The sequence below is a fragment of the Pogoniulus pusillus genome, chromosome 12 (genome assembly GCF_015220805.1).
Source record: "Pogoniulus pusillus isolate bPogPus1 chromosome 12, bPogPus1.pri, whole genome shotgun sequence".
NCBI lineage: Eukaryota > Metazoa > Chordata > Aves > Piciformes > Lybiidae > Pogoniulus > Pogoniulus pusillus.
Genome location: NC_087275.1, coordinates 23,056,775 through 23,062,963, shown reverse-complemented (window position 1 = coordinate 23,062,963; position 6,189 = coordinate 23,056,775). Strand labels below are relative to the sequence as shown.

At 42.7% G+C, this 6,189-nt stretch overlaps 1 long non-coding RNA gene across 1 annotated transcript; it reads right to left on the bottom strand.

The window, feature by feature from the left end:
• Positions 1-899: 899 nt before the first annotated feature.
• LOC135180009 (uncharacterized) lies at positions 900-2,444 on the bottom strand. Its single transcript, XR_010304239.1, has 2 exons — positions 1,972-2,444; positions 900-1,581 (listed from the first exon to the last, which is right to left on the bottom strand). It is a non-coding gene; the product is annotated as an uncharacterized LOC135180009 (long non-coding RNA).
• Between the last annotated feature and the right edge of the window lie 3,745 nt (positions 2,445-6,189).

Here is a 6,189-nt window from a genome sequence, read left to right as displayed (position 1 = left end):
AAGTTTGCAAAGAATCTGCCAGCAGCCACCTCTCCCTGTGGGATTCACTCAGGATTAGAGAAGCAAGCAAATAAAACCAATGCTGGAAACCATACTGCTGTTAACTAGCAAGTTCCACACTCTCTTCTTGACAAACTAAACTAGTGAAGATGATCCCCTTCCTGTTTCTGCTTTCCTGAAGTCTTGCATCCTGTTCCCAATTAAATTAATGGTTAACCCCTTTTGACTCCAGCTGTATATGATCAGAGCCTAAATGGGATTTAGTTTATAAAATGACTTAAAAACAAATGGAATTGTTTGCAGATTTAAAAGAGCCACAGAGTTAGACTGGCAACAAGTACAAGCCTACATGATCCAGGAAGGTCTCTTCTGATCAGAGGGGTTAATTAGTGAGCAAGTCAAGCTGGATTTTGATGGACAATGTTCTCTTGGAGTTTTCTGAGTACATTCCATGAATCCCATTGATGGAAAAATTGACTATTTAATGAAATCCTCTAAAACTCCAGTTTTAAGATTTAGAAGGTAGACACTCTTCATTACAAAGTTGCATTAGTGTGGGTGCAAGGAGACCTGTGTCTCCAATCTTGCACAGTGACAAGACAAAGTAGCAGCCTTTTGTTTCTTAAAGACATGCATATACTTTAGATTTCCTAAAACTAATCCTCATGTTGTCTGGGATGCATCAAGAAAACTGTATCCAGCAGGTCTAGGGAAGTTCTTCTCCCCTTCTACTCCACCTTAGTGAGACTACACCTGGAACACTGTGTCCAGCTTTGGGGTCCCCAGTTCAGGAGAGACAAAGACCTGCTAGAAAGTTTCCAGCAGAGAGCCATGAGGATGATTGGGGAACTCTTGGTCTCTTCTTTCTTATTTGGTAATTTCTGTTCTCATTTACCATGTTTCAAGCACCCTTCTGAGTGAGGGGAATCCCTTTGTCACCCATAGTTCACATCCTGTGAGATCTTATCTGTGCAGGCCACTGGGTCCTTAAGATTCTTGTATTATCTCCCCTTGGACCAATGCAACCTCAGCCCAGCAACCTGTGCTGGACAGGATGCCATTTAAAACAATTGCTTACAGTAATAGCTGAAGATGCAAGACCTTCTGGTATCACCTTCTTCACTGAAACTGAACTGAAAACAGTTCTGTCTAAACCTGCTTGTCTCAAAGAGAAACCACCTGATTATGCAACCTGTGGTTCAAGCACAGCACACTGGAAATAAAAGGTTTTAAAGAGATGAAGATCCTTAAGGGACAACAGACTTGGGACTGAGATGAGTTCAGCTTAGGAACACTGTTACACATCCTCATGGGTTTAACCAACTGAATCTGCAGATGTGTGTTCAATACCAGGCTGACATCATGCCAGCTTGGAAACCAAAGTGCAGGCTGGAGCACAGTGTCATGGGGCTTGAAGTTCAGATTGTAACATGAGAGGCTTTCTGTTTCTGGTTGCTGCTTCTGGTCTCCGGGTTTGGGCTGTTGGTCTTTTTTCCTCTGAGCTGGCTGCTGTGTGCTTGGACTGGGGGAGAGTGTTTTATTGCTGGCTTCTGTTGCTCCTTATGCTCTTGTTGCATTTTCCTGTGAAATAGAAAAACTTCTGACAGACCTACATGCAGAAAATTGTTTTAAAAACTAATTAAAAGTGGTAAAGGCAAAGGAAAGACAGAAAGGGAAGGAAGGAAGGAAGGAAGGAAGGAAGGAAGGAAGGAAGGAAGGAAGGAAGGAAGGAAGGAAGGAAGGAAGGAAGGAAGGAAGGAAGGAAGGAAGGAAGGAAGGAAGGAAGGAAGGAAGGAAGGAAGGAAGGAAGGAAGGAAGGAAGGAAGGAAGGAAAAAGAGAAAGAGAAAGAAAGAGAGAGAGAGAGAGAGAGAGAGAGAGAGAGAGCAGGAAATAAAGAGAGAAAGAGAGAAAGAAGGAAATATTCAGTCAAGCATATTCCTGAGACTGGTTTCTCCATCAAAGCAAATTACCATGACAATGAGGATGATTTTCACTGCACTGTGTCTCCCCCCTAGTCAGTCACAAAACCATTGTACAGTGTGTTCTTCATTGGGACCTACTCAGAATCTCTATTGTTTTTCTACACTTCTGATGCACTCTGTGTTGATTGCAGCATGCTTTGATGAGACACAAGTGTTGCAGGCTGACAGGTAGCTAAGCTTTGTGCAAATGATATGGATACTACTGCAGTTAATACTAAGCTATCAGCTAAGACTTGTTTTTTCTCTGTTATAAATCAAAGGCTATGAAATATGAGGTAGAAAAATGGAGGAGAGGGGGGAAGAGGGGGAGGAGTGGAGCAAAGGGTGGGATTCTCACAATGTCAGAGTTTGCAGGTGCACAGCAAAGAGAATAACCAGACAAGAACAAGAGCATGAGAGCAGAAAGGAAAATGCTGTCCCAATAACGGCAAGGGAGTGATAGGCTGCAGAATTGCAGGTGGGAGGCCCTCAGCATGATGCAGGTGAAGGCACTTTAGATACTGAAATACTCTCATGTTTCAGGAAAGAGCATTATTTACAGCACCAGTACACCTGTAAAATGTCAAATGAAGTCCTTCACCCAATTCCTTCCTATCCTGTGACTACCTCATCCCCTGCATTTTAAGCTGAGTGGGTAGGAAATATCTCCTGGCAGATGTTTGTGTTGGCATGTCCCCCAAGGTTGTTCTCTCCTTTGGGAATTGTGCCGGTGCACACTTGCCCAGTGACACCTCTCTATCAATTGTCCCTTGCAGGTGTTGCAGTGTGCTGAGCTAACCCCTGGAAAGGTGAATTGGGAGGTTTCAGCTAATATCCACTGAAGGCAGCATGGTATGGAAAAAGTTACATCCTAGGGTTGAGGTCGTGAAGACTAACAGAAGACTGCTCTTTGTGAATGCTAGGCAGGTATGGAGTGTGCAGCACCCCGGGGTAGCCACCTTGCACGTCAAAAGGCAGAGCTGTTGTAATTGCATGCAATGTTCAGTGGTCCCTTCAGCTTCATAGGTGGAGGACTAGCAGTAGAGATTGCTAATCAACACAGTGTTAGAGGATACTTAAAATAGCAATATACATCAAAAAGCTTTCAAATGTCCTGCATTAAAGAGCTTATAACACATTTCCTGCCATGTTGCTGTAAGCAAAGCTTGATCTTCTCTGGGGTCACCAGTAAGCAGTTTCAGAAGTGGTGTTGTGCTGATTTTGCATTCTCCTTTGGGAGACAGGTCCTGCATTGTTACACTGGAAGTTGAGTCAGGTGCTGACAGCACCTCCAAGTGTTTTAAGGATAAAAAATGCTGCCTTGTACCTTTTACCTCCTAATCCCTTCTGTCTGCCTTAAGTCTACAGGCCCCTCTGTGTAGCCTGCCCAGGGGGCTGAAATGGGAGGTATAGATGGGATAGGAGGAAATCTGGTAACATTCTGCCAGCAACCTGTGCAGAAGGCAAAGTTGGAAACCCATGTGTGCTGCACCAAACTCAACAGGTTCCCACACTGTGCAGTGTTTTGTTCTGGTGATTTGACATTTCTCACTGGGCATGAGTTCCATCAGAAGATTTCCAGCCAGATTTAATCAGGGATGCTTGAAAGCCATCCAAAACACAGGCCAAGCAAGGAAATAACTACTAAAAATTAGCAGCCTTTTTGTATTTTCTGAATTGTTTGGTAATTACATCTGTTAAAGATAGAGTTCACCATGATTTTTAGTGTTGCCCCTCAACGTTTATCAGCTCATGCACAGTTATCATTCTTTCTTTCCAGAATCACTCTGCAATCAGTTCTATGAACCCTTTGAGATATTTGTTTGAAGACAATGTTTTTTGCAGGGAATAAGAATGTGGAAGAAGAGTGCTTTCAAAGCTGCAGCCAAAGGGAAAGCTGTTAAACAGGCAACTAAAAGGAAAATGTAGGTTTTGCTGACCCAGTGATAATAGATACATGAGGAATTTTGCTCCCTTTTCTGCTTTTCCTTCTTGCACACCATATTTGGCTTCCCATGCTAAACAGAACTGACCTCTAATCTATCATCATGGCTCAAACTTTTCTAAAGATGAAAAGCTCTATTGTTTTAGCATAGAGATTTGTGCATGAATTCTGTATTACGTAAGTACAGTTCAAGTGGTATCATCTCTTCAATTTCAATGCAGTAGCACCCGTAGATGTTCTATACTAGTCTGGAAAATTAGTAAGCAAGATAGCTGCAACAAATGCTTCTGCCAAGATGACCATGACTACACTCAGAGTTTATTTGTTCCTACCTGGCACAAGTAGAGTGGTTAAAACCAAAAAAACATTGTCTGTGTACCAGGCCATCAGGATGAAATGTTGTTGAAAGTCTCTGGCTGATTTTTGCTCCTATAGGAATATATAGTGTCTATAAATCTGATTTAGCAGCCTAATTAATCAGAGATACAGTAATTTGTATCACTGGGACTGCTTAGCTAGAGCACACAGTAAATTCACCTGGAGCTGGTTGCTGCCTTCATTTGTGCTGTCTCTGTCCTCATGCAACTCTGACAAAGCCCGGCTTTATTCTCAACTTGTGCCAGAAGAAGAGCTCCTGCATTTCTTTGCTCCTCAGACAAACTCTAAGTTTTGCCCTTTCTTCTTCTGATGGCTTGTGAATGTTGTTATCATAGAATCATAGAATCAGCTGGGTTGGAGGAGACCTCCAAGATCATCCAGTCCAACCTAGCACCCAACCCTAGCCAGTCATCTAGACCATGGCACTAAATGCCTCATCCAGTCTTTTCTTGAACACCTCCAGGGACAGTGACTCCACCACCTCCCTGGGCAGCCCATTCCAATATCTAAGTTTTCCCTGAACTGATCTGAGCCCTTACTAGAAACTCATCTCACTCCATGGGTTTTGTGCCCCAGCAATAGCATGTTTCCCACCTCCCCTTGGTGTGCAGTGACTGGTTTTGCACTTTACCCAGGGGACTGCTGCTTTCATAAGCTGTCCTTGCTCTGTTAGGGACTTCAGACCTGGATGCTGTATTCCAGGTGAAGTTTTACCAGAGCAAAGTGTCAGAATCACCTCTCTGGATCTGCTGGCAATGCATCTTTTGATACAACCCAGGACGTGATTGACTTTCTGGGCTGCAACACACAGCAACTGCTCATGTCCATCTTCTCACCCACCAGCACCCACAAGTCCTTTACCTCAGGGCTGCTCTCTAACACCTCATCCCCCAGTCTGTATTGATGGTGAGGATTGTAGATTCAAGCTAGACTAAAACTAGAGAAAATAAGACAAGAGTACATATGTTAGAGGGTTAATGAGAATGAAAGATAGAAATTACAGTAAACATAGTCAGAAAAGTCACACCCAATGTATTATCACAGCACTAGCACTGTTCTTCCTATTTTTAGATGCATTCCTTTGTGGGGGAAGATTGGCTTTTTGCAAGGGGTGTTTTAAGAGAGAATGAGCAGAAGACTAGTGATAGGATTATGGAAGCAGGTCCAGGTGTTAGGCATTGATGACAAAAAGACCATTAACATGAGACAGAGAAGTGGATGAAGGAAGTAGTCAGTAGGAAGGTCTGGAAAAAAGAAAACCATTCTTACAAAACCAAAGCAGAACACTTGTTCACAGTGAATGTAATTTTTTGGTTATGCTTTCAGGCATCAAGTGAAAATCCACAAGTACTTTATGAGAAGAGCATTTTCATTACATGCCTGGAGTATTCTTGTTAATTTTCCTTTTTATCTTTCAACAAAACACTGGCATTGATATCTTCCTGGGAAAGACGCAGCAGGGCAGACCACTTCTGATTTTCTGAATCAAAAGTTTTTGGGAAAATAAGAGATCTCTACTTGTAAATTCTGCACTTTGTGGAATTATTTCCCCAGGAAAATCTTGACCTTTTCTAAGGGCTGCAAAAGCTTTTGGCTAGTGCAGCACCAGAGGCAGCTTCTTTTGCAATATTTCAGAGAGATTACATGATTTCTCTTTTGAGCTGCCTAGCTTATGTGGTCCATCACCTTGTTTTGTACCAGAGAGCCCTCGTGGTTATGAGTAGCCCTGAAAGACTACTTCCCAGCTCCTGTGGAAACATGCCTTTGAATATTCCAAATACGAGCTAACAAAGAAAGATGTTTCCCTCATGGCCCTACTTGACAGATTTCCTCCATTGTGTGATGATTGCCTTCTTATCTGCTGACTTTGAAATCACACTTTGCTCAAAAGAATTTAAAGCAAA